We start from the raw sequence: 17,646 nt of genomic DNA on the forward strand, positions 1-17,646 counted from the left end.
CAAGCCCCGGCTCCACCAACTGTCGGCTGTGTGACTTTGGGCAAGTCACTTCACTTCTCTGGGCCTCAGTTCCCTCATCTGGAAAATGGGGATTAAGCCTGTAAGCCCGCTGTGGGACAACCTGATCACCTTGTAATAATAATAATAATAACGGCATTTGTTAAGTGCTTACGATGTGCAAAGCACTGTTCTAAGCGCTGGGGGGGTTACAAGGTGATCAGGTTGTCCCACGTGGGGCTCACAGTCTTCATCCCTATTTTACAGATGAGGGAACTGAGGCACAGAGAAGTGAAGTGACTTGCCCAAGGTCACACAGCGGACATGTGGCAGAGCCGGGATTCAAACCCATGACCTCGGACTCCCAAGCCCGGGCTCTTTCCACTGAGCCACGCTGCTTCGGTAACCTCCCCAGCGCTTACTACAGTGCTTTGCACATAGTAAGCGCTTAATAAATGCCATTATTATTATTACTATTATTATTACAGTAAATCACTGCAGAGGTCTTCCCTCCGCCGCTATAAGGCTCCCAACCTTGAGAAGCAGCGTGGCTCAGTTGGAAAGAGCCCGGGCTTTGGAGTCAGAGGTCATGGGTTCAAGCCCCGGCTCCACCAACTGTCAGCTGTGTGACTTTGGGCAACTCACTTAACTTCTTTGGGCCTCAGTTCCCTCATCTGTAAAATGGAGATGAAGACTGTGAGCCCCCGTGGGACAACCTGATCACCTGGCAATAATAATAATAATGGCATTTGTTAAGCACTTACTATATGCAAAGCACTGTTCTAAGCGCTGGGGGGATACAAGGTTAGATACAAACTTAGAATGGTGCTTTGCACATAGTAAGCGCTTAATTCACTCATTCATTAAATTGCATTTATTGAGCGCTTCCTGTGTGCACAGCACTGTACTAAGCGCTTGGGAAGTCCAAGTCATCAACAAATAGAGACGGTCCCTACCCAACAGCGGGCTCACAGTCTAGAGAAGCAACGTGGTTCGGTGGAAAGAGCACGGGCTTTGGAGTCGGAGATCATCATCATCATCATCAATCGTATTTATTGAGCGCTTACTGTGTGCAGAGCACTGTACTAAGTGCTTGGGAAGTACAAGTTGGCAACATATAGAGACAGTCCCTACCCAACAGTGGGCTCACAGTCTAGAAGGGGGAGACAGAGAACAAAGCCAAACATACTAACAAAATAAACAGAATAGATATGTACAAGTAAAATAAATAAATAGAGAAATAAATATGTACAAACATATATACATGTGCTGTGGGGAAGGGAAGGAGGTAAGATGGGGGGGATGGAAAGGGGGACGAGGGGGAGAGGAAGGAAGGGGCTCAGTCTGGGAAGGCCTCCTGGAGGAGGTGAGCTCTCAGTAGGGCCTTGAAGGGAGGAAGAGAGCTAGCTTGGCGGATGGGCAGAGGGAGGGCATTCCAGGCCCGGGGGATGACGTGGGCCGGGGGTCGATGGCGGGACAGGCGAGAACGAGGCACGGTGAGGAGATTAGCGGCAGAGGAGCGGAGGGTGCGGGCTGGGCTGGAGAGGGAGAGAAGGGAGGTGAGGTAGGAGGGGGCGAGGGGATGGACACCCTTGAAGCCCAGGGTGAGGAGTTTCTGCCTGATGCGCAGATTGATTGGTAGCCACTGGAGATTTTTGGGGAGGGGAGTAACATGCCCAGAGCGTTTCTGGACAAAGACAATCCGGGCAGCGGCATGAAGTACAGATGGAAGTGGGGAGAGACAAGAGGATGGGAGATCAGAGAGGAGGCTGATGCAGTAGTCCAGATGGGACAGGATGAGAGAGTGAACCAGTAGGGTAGCGGTGTGGATGGAGAGGAAAGGGCGGATCTTGGCAATGTTGCGGAGCTGAGACCGGCAGGTTTTGGTGACGGCTTGGATGTGAGGGGTGAATGAGAGAGCGGAGTCGAGGATGACACCAAGGTTGCGGGCTTGTGAGACGGGAAGGATGGCAGTGCCGTCAACAGAGATGGGAAAGTCAGGGAGAGGGCAGGGTTTGGGAGGGAAGACAAGGAGTTCAGTCTTGGACATGTAAGAGCTTGGACAGATCATGGGTTCAAATCCTTGGGTTTGCCAAGTGTCAGCTGTGTGACTTTGGGCAAGTCACTTCACTTCTCTGGGCCTCAGTTCCCTCATCTGTAAAATGGGGATGAAGACTGTGAGCCCTGCGTGGGACAACCTGATTACCTTGTATCCCTCCAGCGCTTAGAATGGTGCTTTGCACAGAGTAAGAGCTTAGCAAATGCTATTTATTATTATTATTATTATTGTTATTATTATTATTATTATTACTGTAAATCCCTGCAGAGGTCTTCCCTCTGCCAGTATAAGGCTCCCACTCGTCCAGTCAACCGTTGCCGAGGCCTTCCCAGACTGAGACCCCTCCTTCCTCTCCCTCTCCTCATCCCCCCCACCGCCTTACCGCCTTCCCCTCCCCACAGCACCTGTATATATGTTTGTACATATTTATTATTCTATTTATTTTATTTTCTTATTATGTTTTGTTTTGTTGTCTGTCTCCCCCTTCTAGACTGTGAGCCCACTGTTGGGTAGGGACCGTCTCTACCTGTTGCCAAGTTGGACTTCCCAAGCGCATAGTACAGCGCTCAATCAATATGAATGAATGAATGAATGAATGTTGCCAACCTGGACTTCCCAAGTGCTTAGTACAGCACTCTGCACACAGTAAGCGCTCAATGAATACAACTGAATAAATGAATGAATGTTGCCAATTTGGACTTCCCAGGCGCTTAGTACAGCGCTCGGCACACAGCAAGCGCTCAATCAATAAGATTGAATGAATGAATGAATGAATGAATGAATGTTGCCAACCTGGACTTCCCAATGAATGAATGAATGTTGCCAACCTGGACTTCCCAAGCGCTTAGCACAGTGCTCTGCAAACAGTAGTCCCCAGTCCCCAGCGCTCTGCAAACAGTAAGCGCTCAATCAATACGACTGAATGAATGAATGTTCCCAACCTGTACTTCCTAAGCGCTTAGTCCAGCGCTCTGCGCACAGTAAGCGCTCAATCAATATGAATGAATGAATGAATGTTGCCAACCTGGACTTCCCAAGCGCTTAGCACTGCGCTCTGCGCACAGTAAGCGCTCAATCAATATGACAATGAATGAATGTTGCCAACTTGTACTTCCCAAGTGCTTAGTCCAGCGCTCTGCACACAGTAAGCGCTCAATCAATACGACTGAATGAATGAATGAATGAATGTTGCCCACCTGGACTTCCCAAGCACTTAGTACAGCGATCTGCACACAGTAAGCACTCAATACGATTGAATGAATGAATGTTGCCGACTTGTACTTCCCAAGTGCTTAGTCCAGCGCTCTGCACACAGTAAGCACTCAATAAATAAATATGATTGAATGAATGAATGTTGCCAACCTGGACTTCCCAAGCACTTAGTCCAGCGCTCTGCACACTCAATACGATTGAATGAATGAATGTTGCCAACTTGTACTTCCCAAGTGCTTAGTCCAGCGCCCTGCACGCAGTAAGCGCTCAATCAATACAGTGCTGTGCACACAGTAAACGCTCAATCAATACGATCGAATAAATGAATGAATGAGTGAATGTTGCTGACTTGGACTTCCCAAGCGCTTAGTCCAGCGGTCCACACACAGTAAGCGCTCAATCAATACGATTGAATGAAGGAATGAATGTTGCCAACCTGGACTTCCCAACCGCTTAGTCCAGCGCTCTGCACGCAGTAAGCGCTCAATCAATACGATTGAATGAATGAATGTTGCTGACTTGGACTTCCCAAGCGCTTAGTCCAGCGCTCTGCACGCAGAAAGCGCTCAATCAATACGATTGATTGAATGAATGAATGTTGCCAACCTGGACTTCCCAAGTGCTTATAGCCCAGTGCTCTGCACACAGTAAGTGCTCAATCAATACGATTGAATGAATGTTGCCAACCTGGACTTCCCAAGCGCTTATAGCCCAGCACTCTGCAAACAGTAAGCGCTCCATCAATCAATATGATTGAATGAATGAATGAATGAATGAATGAATGTTGCCAACCTGGACTTCCCAATCAATCGTATTTACTGAGCGCTTACTGTGTGCAGAGCATTGTACTAAGCGCGTGGGAAGTCCAAGTTAGCAACATATAGAGATGGTCCCTATGCAACAGTGGGCTCAGTCTAATAGTCCAGCACTCTGCACGCAGTAAGTGCTCCATCAATCAATATGATTGAATGAATGAATGACTAAATGAATGTTGCCAACCTGGACTTCCCAAGCGCTTATAGTCCAGCGCTCTGCACACAGTAAGCGCTCCATCAATACCACTGAATGACTGACTGAATGAATGAATGTTGCCAACTTGGACTTCCCAAGTGCTTAGTCCAGCGCTCTGCACACAGTAAGCGCTCAATCAATACGACTGAATGAATGAATGAATGAATGTTGCCAACCTGGACTTCCCAAGCGCTCATAGCCCAGCGCTCTGCACACAGTAAGTGCTCCATCAATACGATTGAATGAATGAATGAATGAATGTTGCCAACCTGGACTTCCCAAGCGCTTATAGTCCAGCGCTCTGCACACAGTAAGTGCTCCATCAATACGATTGATTGATTGAATGAATGAATGAATGAATGTTGCCAACCTGGACTTCCCAAGTGCTTTTAGTCCAGCACTCTGCACACAGTAAGCGCTCCATCAATCAATACGATTGAATGAATAAATGAATGAATGTTGCCAACCTGGACTTCCCAAGCGCTTTTAGTCCAGCGCTCTGCACGCAGTAAGCGCTCAAGCAATACAGCACTCTGCACACAGTAAGCGCTCCAAGAAGACGGTTGAATGAATGAATGAATGAATGAATGAATGGAGTGTTGCCAACCTGGACTTCCCAAGCGCTTATAGTCCAGCGCTCTGCACACAGTAAGCGCTCCATCAATACGATTGAATGAATGAATGAATGTTGCCAACCTGGACTTCCCAAGCACTTTTAGTCCAGCGCTCTGCACGCAGTAAGCACTCAAGCAATACAGCACTCTGCACACAGTAAGCGCTCCAAGACGACGATTGAATGAATGAATGAATGAATGAATGGAGTGTTGCCAACCTGGACTTCCCAAGCACTTAGAGTCCAGCGCTCTGCGCACAGTAAGCGCTCCATCAATACGACTGAATGAATGACTGAATGAATGTTGCCAACCTGGACTTCCCAAGCGCTTATAGCCCAGTGCTCTGCACACAGTAAGCGCTCCATCAATCAATACGATTGAATGAATGCATGAATGAACGTTGCCAACCTGGACTTTCCAATCAATCGTATTTATTGAGTGCTTACTGTGTGCAGAGCACTGTACTAAGCGCGTGGGAAGTCCAAGTTGGCAACATATAGAAACGGTCCCTACCCAACAGTGGGCTCAGTCTAGAAGTGCTTATAGTCCAGCGCTCTGCACGCAGTAAGCGCTCCATCAATACGATTGAATGAATGACTGAATGAATGTTGCCAACCTGGATTTCCCAAGTGCTTATAGTCCAGCGCTCTGCACACAGTAAGCACTCAATCAATACGATTGAGTGAATGAATGAATGTTGTCACCTGGACTTCCCAATGAATGAATGAATGAATGGAGTGTTGCCAACCTGGACTTCCCAAGCGCTTATAGTCCAGCGCTCTGCACACAGTAAGCGCTCCATCAATCCGATTGAATGAATGAATGAATGTTGCCAACCTGGACTTCCCAAGTGCTTATAGTCCAGCGTTCTGCACGCAGTAAGCACTCAATCAATACAGCACTCAGCACACAGTAAGCGCTCCAACAATACGATTGAATGAATGAATGAATGTTGCCAACCTGGACTTCCCAATCAATCAATTGTATTTATTGAGCGCTTACTGTGTGCAGAGCACTGTACTAAGTGCGTGGGAAGTCCAAGTTGGCAACATATAGAGATGGTCCCTACCCAACAGTGGGCTCACAGCCTAGAAGTGCTTATAGTCCCGCGCTCCGCACGCAGTAAGCGCTCCACTAATCAATACGATTGAATGAATGAATGAATAAATGAATGCTGCCACAACTTGGACTTCCCAAGTGCTTATAGTCCAGCACTCTGCGTGCGGTAAGCGCTCAATCAATACAGCACTCTGCACACAGTAAGCGCTCCATCAATCCGACTGAATGAATGAATGAATGAATGTTTCCAACCTGGACTTCCCAAGCGCTTATAGTCCAGCACTCTGCACACAGTAAGCGCTCCATCAATACGATTGAACGAATGAATGAATGAATGTTGCCAACCTGGACTTCCCAAGCGCTCACAGCCCAGCGCTTTGCACACAGTAAGCGCTCCATCAATCAATACGATTGAATGAATGAATGAATGTTGCCAACCTGGACTTCCCAAGCGCTTATAGTCCAGTGCTCTGCAGGCAGTAGGCGCTCAATCAATATGATTGAATGAATGAATGAATGAATGTATGAATGAATGATGCCAACCTGGACTTCCCAAGCGCTTATAGTCCAGCGCTCTGCACACAGTAAATGCTCCATCAATCCGATTGAATGAATGACTGAATGAATGTTGCCAACCTGGACTTCCCAAGAGCTTATAGTCCAGCGCTCTGCACACAGTAAGCGCTCCATCAATACAGCGCTCTGCACACAGTAAGCGCTCCATCAATCCGATTGGATGAATGAATGAATGAATGAAATGAATGAATGTTGCCAACCTGGACTTCCCAAGCGCTTATAGTCCAGCGCTCTGCACGCAGTAAGCGCTCCATCAATCAATCCGATTGAATGAATGAATGAATGTTGCCAACCTGGACTCCCCAAGCGCTTATAGCCCAGCGCTCTGCACACAGTAAGTGCTCCATCAATCCATACGAACGAATGAATGAATGTTGCCAACTTGGACTTCCCAGGCGCTTATAGCCCAGCGCTCTGGACGCAGTAAGCGCTCCATCAATCCGACTGAATGAATGAATGAATGAATGAATGAATGTTGCCAACCTGGACTTCCCAAGCGCTTATAGCCCAGCGCTCTGCACGCGGTAAGCGCTCCATCAATACAGCGCTGTGCACACAGTAAGCGCTCCATCAATCAATACGATTGAATGAATGAATGAGTGAATGAGGCCTTCCCTCCGCCGCTATAAAGGCTCCCACTCGTCCAGTCAACCGTTGCCAAGGCCTGCCCGCCTTCAATCAATCAATTAACCGTATTTATTGAGCGCTTCCTGTGTGCAGAGCACTGTACTAAGCGCTTGGGAAGTCCAAGTTGGCAACATATAGAGACGGTCCCTACCCAACAGCGGGCTCACAGTCTAGAAGGGGGAGACGGACCACAAAACCAAACACATCAACAAAATATCCTACTGCCCAAGGCCCTGCTGAGAGCTCCCCTCCTCCAGGAGGCCTTCCCAGACTGAGCCCCTTCCTTCCTCTCCCCCTCGTCCCCCTCCCCATCCCCCCATCTTACCCCCTTCCCTTCCCCACAGCACCTGTAGATCATCAATTGTATTTACTGAGCCCTTACTGTGTGCAGAGCACTGTACTAAGCGCTTCTCGCTGTATATGTATTTAATATGTATGTATTTATTACTTATTTAATTTGTACATATTTATTCTATTTTATTTTGTAAATATGTTTTGTTTTGTTGTCTCCCCCTTCTAGACTGTGAGCCTGCCGTTGTGTAGGGACCAACTACTACTTCCCAAGCGCTTAGTACGGTGCTCTGCACACAGTAAGCGCTCAGTAAATACGCTTGCACATAGTAAGCGCTTAAAAAAATACCATCATTATTATTATTATTATTATTATTAACACGGCTGGGGACGAAGGGGCGGATTTTAGCGATGTCGTGAAGGTCGACTGAGAGGATCTGTCACTAAGATTAAATGTATAGGGTGAATGAGAGAGAGGAGTCTATTTTATTTTGTTAGTATGTTTGGTTTCGTTGTCTGTCTCCCCCTTTTAGACTGTGAGCCCACTGTTGGGTAGGGGCTGTCTCTATGTGTTGCCAATTTGTCCTTCCCAAGTGCTTAGTACAGTGCTCTGCACACAGTAAGCGCTCAATAAATACGATTGATGATGATGATCTATACGTCTGTACAGATTTATCACTCTATTTATTCATTTTACTTATACCTATCTAGTCTATTTCATTTTGTTAGTAGGTTTGGTTTTGTCTCCCCCTTTTAGACTGTGAGCCCACTGTTGGGTAGGGGCTGTCTCTCTAGGTTGTCGACTCGTGCTTCCCAAGCGCTTCGTGCAGTGCTCTGCACACAGTAAGCGCTCAATAAATACGATTGATGATGATATATATGTCTGTACAGATTTATCACTCTATTTATTTATTTTAGTTGTACCTACCTAGTCTAAATTATATTGTTAGTATGTTTGGTTTTGTCTCCCCCTTCTAGACTGCGAGCCCACTGTTGGGTAGGGACTGTCTCTATGTGTTGCCAATTTGTACTTCCCAAGCGCTTAGTACAGTGCTCTGCACACAGTAAGTGCTCAATAAATACAATTGATGATGATGATCTATACGTCTGTACAGATTTATCACTCTATTTATTCATTTTACTTGTACCTATCTATTCTATTTTATTTTGTTAGTAGGTTTGGTTTTGTCTCCCCCTTTTAGACTGTGAGCCCACTGTTGGGTAGGGGCTGTCTCTCTAGGTTGTCGACTCGTGCTTCCCAAGCGCTTCGTGCAGTGCTCTGCACACAGTAAGCGCTCAATAAATATGATTGATGATGATGATATATAATGTCTGTACAGATTTATCACTCTATTTATTTTACTTGTACCTACCCAGTCTATTTATTTTATTTTGTTAGTAGGTTTGGTTTTGTCTCCCTCTTCTAGACTGTGAGCCCACTGTTGGGTAGGGGCTGTCTCTCTAGGTTGTCGACTCGTGCTTCCCAAGCGCTTCGTGCAGTGCTCTGCACATAGTAAGCGCTCAATAAATACGATTGATGATGATGATATATATGTCTGTACAGATTTATCACTCTATTCATTTTATTTGTACCTATCTATTCTATTTTATTTTGTTAGTACGTTTGGTTTTGTCTCCCCCTTTTAGACTGTGAGCCCACTGTTGGGTAGGGGCTGTCTCTATGTGTTGCCAACTTGTCCTTCCCAAGCGCTTAGCGCAGTGCTCTGCACATAGTAAGCGCTCAATAAATACGATTGATGATGATGATATATATGTCTGTACAGATTTATCACTCTATTCATTTTACTTGTACCTATCTATTCTATTTTGTTAGTAGGTTTGGTTTTGTCTCCCCCTTTTAGACTGTGAGCCCACTGTGCGCTTAGTACAGTGCTCTGCACATAGTAAGCGCTCAATAAATACGATTGATGATGATGATATATATGTCTGTACAGATTTATCACTCTATTTATTTTACTTGTACCTACCCAGTCTATTTATTTTATTTTGTTAGTAGGTTTGGTTTTGTCTCCCCCTTCTAGACTGTGAGCCCGCTGTTGGGTAGGGACTGTCTCTACGTGTTGCCAACTTGTACTTCCCAAGCGCTCAGTACAGTGCTCTGCACACAGTAAGCGCTCAATAAATACAATTGATGATGATATGTCTGTACAGATTTATCACCCTATTTATTTTACTTGTACCTACCCAGTCTATTTATTTTATTTTGTTAGTAGGTTTGGTTTTGTCTCCCCCTTCTAGACTGCGAGCCCACTGTTGGGTAGGGGCTGTCTCTCTAGGTTGTCAATCAATCAATCAATCAATCAATCATATTTATTGAGCGCTTACTATGTGCAGAGCACTGGACTAAGCGCTCGGGAAGTACAAATTGGCATCACACAGAGACAGGCCCTACCCAACGGTGGGCTCACAGTCTAAAAGGGGGAGACAGAGAACAGAACCAAACGTACCAACAAAATAAAATAAGTAGGATAGATATGGACAAGTAAAGTAAATAAATAAAAAGAGTAATAAATATGTACAACCATATATACAGGTGCTGTGGGGAAGGGAAGGAGGGAAGACGGGGGGATGGAGAGGGGGACGAGGGACTTGGGCTTCCCAAGCGCTTAGTACAGTGCCCTGCATCATCATCATCAATCGTATTGATTGAGCGCTTCGTAAGCGCTCAATCAATACGATTGATGATGATGATAGATGCTGATGATATACATATACATATTTATTACTCTGTTTATTTATTTATTTATTTTACTTGTACATTTCTATCCTACTTATTTCATTTTGTTGGTATGTTTGGTTCTGTTCTCTGTCTCCCCCTTTTAGACTGTGAGCCCACTATCGGGTAGGGACTGTCTCTATGTGATGCCAATTTGTACTTCCCAAGCGCTTAGTACAGTGCTCTGCACATAGTAAGCGCTCAATAAATACGATTGATTGATTGATTGATTGATTGATTGATGATAAAATAAATTGATCCGTCCCGAGGCCCCGTCGAGAAGCGGCCCTGACCGTGAGGAGAAGGAGGCCGAGGAGAGGAGTCGTCGTCGTCGTCGTCGTGCTCCAACGGTCCCCATGGAAGAAGCCCCTCAGCCGTCGGTCGTCGAGCCGAGGCGGCTGAGGAGAAAGCGGCTCGCGCCCCGCCGCCCGGCCTCGCGCCTTCTTCTTCCGGGTCCCGGGGGGCGGCATCGAGCCCGCCGCCTAGAGCGCCCGCGCGTCCGGGGGGGGGGGGGCGCGCTAGCCCGACGCTTCCCGTCTCTACTGCTCCCGCCGCGGGGGCCGCCGGGAATCCGCTCGTTCAGCCAGTCCTAATCAGGGGGCGCCTACGACGTGCGCGGCGCTGTACTGAGCGCTTAGAAAGCACAATTCAGCAACGTAGAGAGACGGTCCCTACCCAACAACGGGCTCATCAGGCTACATGGGGGAGACACGACACTCATTCGTCACCCCTCTCCACCCCCCCCATCTTACCTCCTTCCCTTCCCCACAGCACCTGTATATATGCTTGTACATATTTATTACTCATTTATTTATGTATTTTATTTGTACATATCTATCCTGTTTATTTTCCTTCCCTTCCCCACAGCACCTGTATATATGCTTGTACATATTTATTACTCATTTATGTATTTTATTTGTACATATCTATCCTGTTTATTTTATTTTGTTAGTATGTTTGGTTTTGTTCTCTGTCTCCCCCTTTTAGACTGGGAGCCCGCTGGTGGGTAGGGACCGTCTCTCTATGTTGCCAAGTTGTACTTCCCAAGCGCTTAGTCCAGTGCTCTGCACGTAGTAAGCGCTCAATAAATGCGACTGATGATGATGGTGATTCCTATTAACTGAGCGCTTACTACGTGCACAGCGCTGGACTAAGCGCTTGGAAAGTACAATTCAGCTACGTAGAGAGACGGTCCCTACCCAACAACCGGTTCACAGGCTATAGAAGGGGGCGACATAACATTCATTCATCATTCCGATTGACTGAGCGCTTACTACGTGCACAGCACTGTAATAAGCGCTTGGACAGTACAATTCAGCAACGTACAGAGACGGTCCCTACCCAACAACCGGCTCACGGGCTAGAGAAGGGGGAGACATAACATTCATTCATCATTCCTATTGATTGAGCGCTTACTACGTGCACAGCACTGTAATAAGCGCTTGGACAGTACAATTCAGCAACGTACAGAGACGGTCCCTACCCAACAACCGGCTCACAGGCTATAGGAGGGGGAGACATAACATTCATTCATTCATCATTCCTATTGATTGAGCGCTTACTACGGGCACAGCACTGTACTAAGCGCTTGGAAAGTACAATTCAGCAACGTATAGAGACGGTCCCTACCCAACAACGGGCTCACAGGCTATGGAAGGGGGAGACATAGCATTCATTCATTCAGCATTCATTCATTCATCATTCTTATTGACTGAGCGCTTACTACGTGCACAGCACTGGACTAAGCCCTTAGAAAGTACAATTCAGCAACGTACAGAGACGGTCCCTACCCAACAACGGGCTCACAGGCTATGGAAGGGGGAGACATAGCATTCATTCATTCAGCATTCATTCATTCAGCATTCCTATTGATTGAGCGCTTACTACGTGCACGGCACTGGACTAAGCGCTTGGAAAGTACAAATCAGCAACGTATAGAGACGGTCCCTACCCAACAACGGGCTCACAGGCTATAGAAAGGGGAGACATAACATTCATTCACTTATCATTCCTATTGACTGAGCGCTTACTACGTGCACAGCGCTGGACTAAGCGCTTGGAAAGTACAATTCAGCAACGTATAGAGACGGTCCCTACCCAACAACGGGCTCACAGGCTATGGAAGGGGGAGACACAACATTCATTCATTCATCATTCCTATTGATTGAGCGCTTACTACATGCACAGCACTGTACTAAGCGCTTGGAAAGTACAATTTAGCAACGTATAGAGACGGTCCCTACCCAACAACCGGCTCACGGGCTACAAGGGGGAGACATGACATTCATTCATCATTCCTATTGATTGAGCGCTTACTACGTGCACAGCACTGGACTAAGCGCTTGGAAAGTACAATTCAGCAACGTATAGAGACGGTCCCTACCCAACAACCGGCTCACGGGCTATAGAAGGGGGAGACATAACATTCATTCACTTATCATTCCTATTGACTGAGCGCTTACTACGTGCACGGCACTGGACTAAGCGCTTGGACAGTACAATTCAGCAACGTATAGAGACGGTCCCTACCCAACAACGGGCTCACAGGCTATGGAAGGGGGAGACATAGCATTCATTCATTCATCATTCATTCATCATTCATTCATTCAGCATTCCTATTGATTGAGCGCTTACTACGTGCACGGCACTGGACTAAGCGCTTGGAAAGTACAAATCAGCAACGTATAGAGACGGTCCCTACCCAACAACCGGCTCACGGGCTAGAGAAGGGGGAGACATAACATTCATTCATCATTCCTGTTGATTGAGCGCTTACTACGTGCACGGCACTGGACTAAGCGCTTGGAAAGCACAATTCAGCAACGTACAGAGACGGTCCCTACCCAACAACGGGCTCACGGGCTATGGAAGGGGGAGACATAGAATTCATTCATTCAGCATTCATTCATCATTCATTCATTCAGCATTCCTATTGATTGAGCGCTTACTACGTGCACGGCACTGGACTAAGCGCTTGGAAAGCACAATTCAGCAACGTACAGAGACGGTCCCTACCCAACAACGGGCTCACGGGCTATGGAAGGGGGGAGACATAGAATTCATTCATTCAGCATTCATTCATCATTCATTCATTCAGCATTCCTATTGATTGAGCGCTTACTACGTGCACAGCGCTGGACTAAGCGCTTTGGAAAGTACAATTCAGCAACGTACAGAGACGGTCCCCACCCAACAACGGGCTCACGGGCTATAGAAGGGGGAGACGCAACATTCATTCATTCATCATTCCGATTGACTGAGCGCTTACTACGTGCACAGCACTGTAATAAGCGCTTGGACAGTACAATTCAGCAACGTACAGAGACGGTCCCCACCCAACAACGGGCTCACAGGCTATGGAAGGGGGAGACATAACATTCATTCATTCATCATTCCTATTGATTGAGCGCTTACTACGTGCACAGCGCTGGACTAAGCGCTTAGAAAGTGCAATTCAGCAACGTACAGAGACGGTCCCTACCCAACAACCGGCTCACAGGCTATGGAAGGGGGAGACATAACATTCATTCACTTATCATTCCTATTGACTAAGCGCTTACTACGTGCACGGCACTGGACTAAGCGCTTAGAAAGTACAATTCAGCAACGTATAGAGACGGTCCCTACCCAACAACCGGCTCACAGGCTATGGAAGGGGGAGACATAGCATTCATTCATTCAGCATTCATTCATTCAGCATTCCTATTGATTGAGCGCTTACTACGTGCACGGCACTGGACTAAGCGCTTGGAAAGTACAATTCAACAACGTACAGAGACGGTCCCTACCCAACAACCGGCTCACAGGCTACAAGGGGGAGACATAACATTCATTCATTCACTTATCATTCCTATTGATTGAGCGCTTACTACGTGCACAGCACTGGACTAAGCGCTTAGAAAGTGCAATTCAGCAACGTATAGAGGCGGTCCCTACCCAACAACGGGCTCACAGGCTATGGAAGGGGGAGACATAGCATTCATTCATTCAGCATTCATTCATTCAGCATTCCTATTGATTGAGCGCTTACTACGTGCACAGCGCTGGACTAAGCGCTTGGAAAGCGCAATTCACCAACGTATAGAGACGGTCCCTACCCAACAACGGGCTCACAGGCTATGGAAGGGGGAGACATAGCATTCATTCATTCAGCATTCATTCAGCATTCATTCATTCAGCATTCCTATTGATTGAGCGCTTACTACGTGCACGGCACTGGACTAAGCGCTTGGAAAGTACAAATCAGCAACGTATAAAGACGGTCCCTACCCAACAACCGGCTCACGGGCTAGAGAAGGGGGAGACATAACATTCATTCATCATTCCTATTGATTGAGCGCTTACTACGTGCACGGCACTGGACTAAGCGCTTGGAAAGTACAATTCAGCAACGTATAGAGACGGTCCCTACCCAACAACGGGCTCACGGGCTATGGAAGGGGGAGACATAGCATTCATTCATTCATCATTCATTCATTCATCATTCCTATTGATTGAGCGCTTACTACGTGCACGGCACTGGACTAAGCGCTTGGAAAGCACAATTCAGCAACGTACAGAGACGGTCCCTACCCAACAACGGGCTCACAGGCTATGGAAGGGGGAGACATAGCATTCATTCATTCATCATTCATTCATCATTCATTCATTCAGCATTCCTATTGATTGAGCGCTTACTACGTGCACGGCACTGGACTAAGCGCTTGGAAAGTACAATTCAGCAACGTACAGAGACGGTCCCTACCCAACAACCGGCTCACAGGCTAGAGAAGGGGGAGACATAACATTCATTCATCATTCCTATTGACTGAGCGCTTACTACGTGCACAGCACTGTAATAAGCGCTTGGACAGTACAATTCAGCAACGTACAGAGACGGTCCCTACCCAACAACCGGCTCACAGGCTATAGAAGGGGGAGAGATAACATTCATTCATCATTCCTATTGATTGAGCGCTTACTACGTGCACAGCACTGTGATAAGCGCTTGGAAAGTATAATTCAGCAACCTATAGAGACGGTCGCTACCCAACAACGGGCTCACAGGCTAGAAGGGGGAGAGAGATAACATTAATTCATTCATCATTCGTATTGATTGAGCGCCTACTACGTGCACAGCGCTGGCCTAAGCGCTTGGAAAGCACAATTCGGCAACGTATAGAGACGGTCCCTACCCAACAACCGGCTCACAGGCTACAAGGGGGAGACAGACAGACGACATTCATTCATTCATTCATTCAATCGTATTGATTGAGTGCTTACTGTGTGCACGGCACTGTACTAAGCGCTTGGGAAGTACAAGTCGGCCACATCTAGAGACGGTCCCTACCCAACACCGGGCTCACAGGCTAGAAGGGGGAGACAGACGACATTCAGTCATTCATCATTCGTATTGATTGAGCGCCTACTCTGTGCACAGCATTCATTCATTCAATCGTACTTATTGAGCGCTTACTGCGTGCAGAGCACTGTACTAAGCGCTTGGGAAGTACAAGCCGGCAACGGATAGAAACCGTCCCTACCCAACAACGGGCTCACAGTCTAGAAGGGGGAGACAGACAACAAAACAAAACATGTAGACAGGTGTCAAAACAATCAGAATAAATAGAATTATAGCTATAGATACAAGCTTTCATTCAATCGTATTTGTTGAGCGCTTACTACGTGCACAGCACTGGACTAAGCGCTTGGAAAGAACAAATCAGCAACGTATAGAGACGGTCCCCACCCAACAACGGGCTCACAGGCTACAAGGGGGAGACAGACGACATTCATTCATTCATCATTCGTATTGATTGAGCGCTTACTATGTGCACAGCGCTGGACTAAGCGCTTGGAAATTCGGCAACAGATATTCATTCATTCATTTAAACGTATTTATTGAGAGCTTAAGGTGTGCAGAGCACTGTACTAAGCGCTTGGGAAGCACAAGTCGGCAACATATAGAGCTGGTCCCTACCCAACAACGGGCTCACAGGCTAGAAGGGGAGACAGACAACAAAACAAAACATGTGGATATATGTTCTATATATGTTTTATATATCCAGGTCATCCTGTATATATGTTTGTACATACTTATTACTCTATTTATTTATTTATTTTACTTGTACCTATCTATTCTATTTATTTTATTTTGTTAGTATGTTTGGTTTTGTTCTCTGTCTCCCCCTTCTACGCTGTGAGCCCACTGTTGGGTAGAGACTGTCTCTATATGTTGCCAGCTTGTACTTCCCAAGCGCTTAGTACAGTGCTCTGCACACAGTAAGCGCTCAATAAATATGATTGATTGATTGGATTGTGAGCCCACTGTTGGGTAGGGACCATCTCTATATGTTGCCAACTTGTACTTCCCAAGCGCTTAGTACAGTGCTCTGCACACAGTAAGTGCTCAATAAATACGAATGAATGAATGAATGTGGACAGGTGTCAAGTCATCAGAATAGAGATAAAGCTAGATGCACATCATTAACAAGATAGATTAGTAAATATGGACAAGTAAAATAGAGTAATAAATCTGTACAAATATATACAAGTGCTGTGGGGAGGGGAAGGAAGTAGGGTGGGGGGGGATGGGGAGGAGGAGAGGAAAAAGGGGGCTCAGTGTGGGAAGGCCTCCTGGAGGAGGTGAGCTCTCAGTAGGGCTTCAAAATATGGAATCACAACGGCCCCAGAGGGGCCGAACGCCAACCATTTTGAGGCCCTCTGGGGTGGCCTAATAATAACAATAATGATGGTATTTGTTAAGGTCTTACTATGTGCCAAGCACTGTTCTAAGTGCTGGGGGAGATACAAGGTCATCGGGTTGTCCCACATGGGGCTCACAGTCTCAATCCCCATTTTACAGATGAGGTCACTGCGGCACAGAGAATAATAATAATAATAATAATGGTGTTTCTTAAGCGCTTACTATGTGCCAAGGACTGCTCTAAGCGCTGGGGGAGATACAAGGTCATCGGGTTGTCCCACGTGGGGCTCACAGTCTCAATCCCCATTTTACAGATGAGGTCACTGTGGCACAGAGTAATAATAATAATAATAATAATAATGGTATTTCTTAAGCGCTTACTATGTGCCAAGGACTGCTCTAAGCGCTGGGGGAAATACAAGGTCATTGGGTTGTCCCACGTGGGGCTCACAGTCTCAGTCCCCATTTTACAGATGAGGTCACTGCGGCACAGAGAATAATAAGCGTGTCTCTGTGGAAAGAGCCCAGGCTTTGGAGTCAGCGGTCATGGGTTCAAATCCCGCTCTGCCACTTATCAGCTGTGTGACCTTGGGCAAGTCACTCGACTTCTCTGGGCCTCAGTTCCCTCATCTGTAAAATGGGGATGAAGACTGTGAGCCCCACGCGGGACAACCTGATCACCTCGTAAACTCCCCAGCGCTTAGAACAGTGCTTTGTACATAGTAAGCGCTTAATAAATGCCATCAAAAATAATAATAATAATAATGGTATTTCTTAA

General features: G+C 46.7%; 1 protein-coding gene across 2 annotated transcripts in view; it reads right to left on the bottom strand.

Moving 5' to 3' along the window:
• The window catches only part of TBPL1 (TATA-box binding protein like 1), a 65,127-nt gene that overhangs the window by 36,614 nt on the left and 10,867 nt on the right, over nt 1–17,646 (bottom strand). The window contains exon 1 of one of the 2 annotated variants that reach the window (XM_038766457.1): nt 10,477–10,618. The exons of the other annotated variant lie outside the window; for it this stretch is intronic. The gene's annotated coding sequence lies outside the window, so the exon portion shown is untranslated. Of the gene's footprint in view, nt 1–10,476; nt 10,619–17,646 lie in introns of those variants that run through there. 2 annotated transcript variants of the gene reach the window in all.

The sequence above is a fragment of the Tachyglossus aculeatus genome, chromosome 2, assembly GCF_015852505.1.
Source record: "Tachyglossus aculeatus isolate mTacAcu1 chromosome 2, mTacAcu1.pri, whole genome shotgun sequence".
NCBI lineage: Eukaryota > Metazoa > Chordata > Mammalia > Monotremata > Tachyglossidae > Tachyglossus > Tachyglossus aculeatus.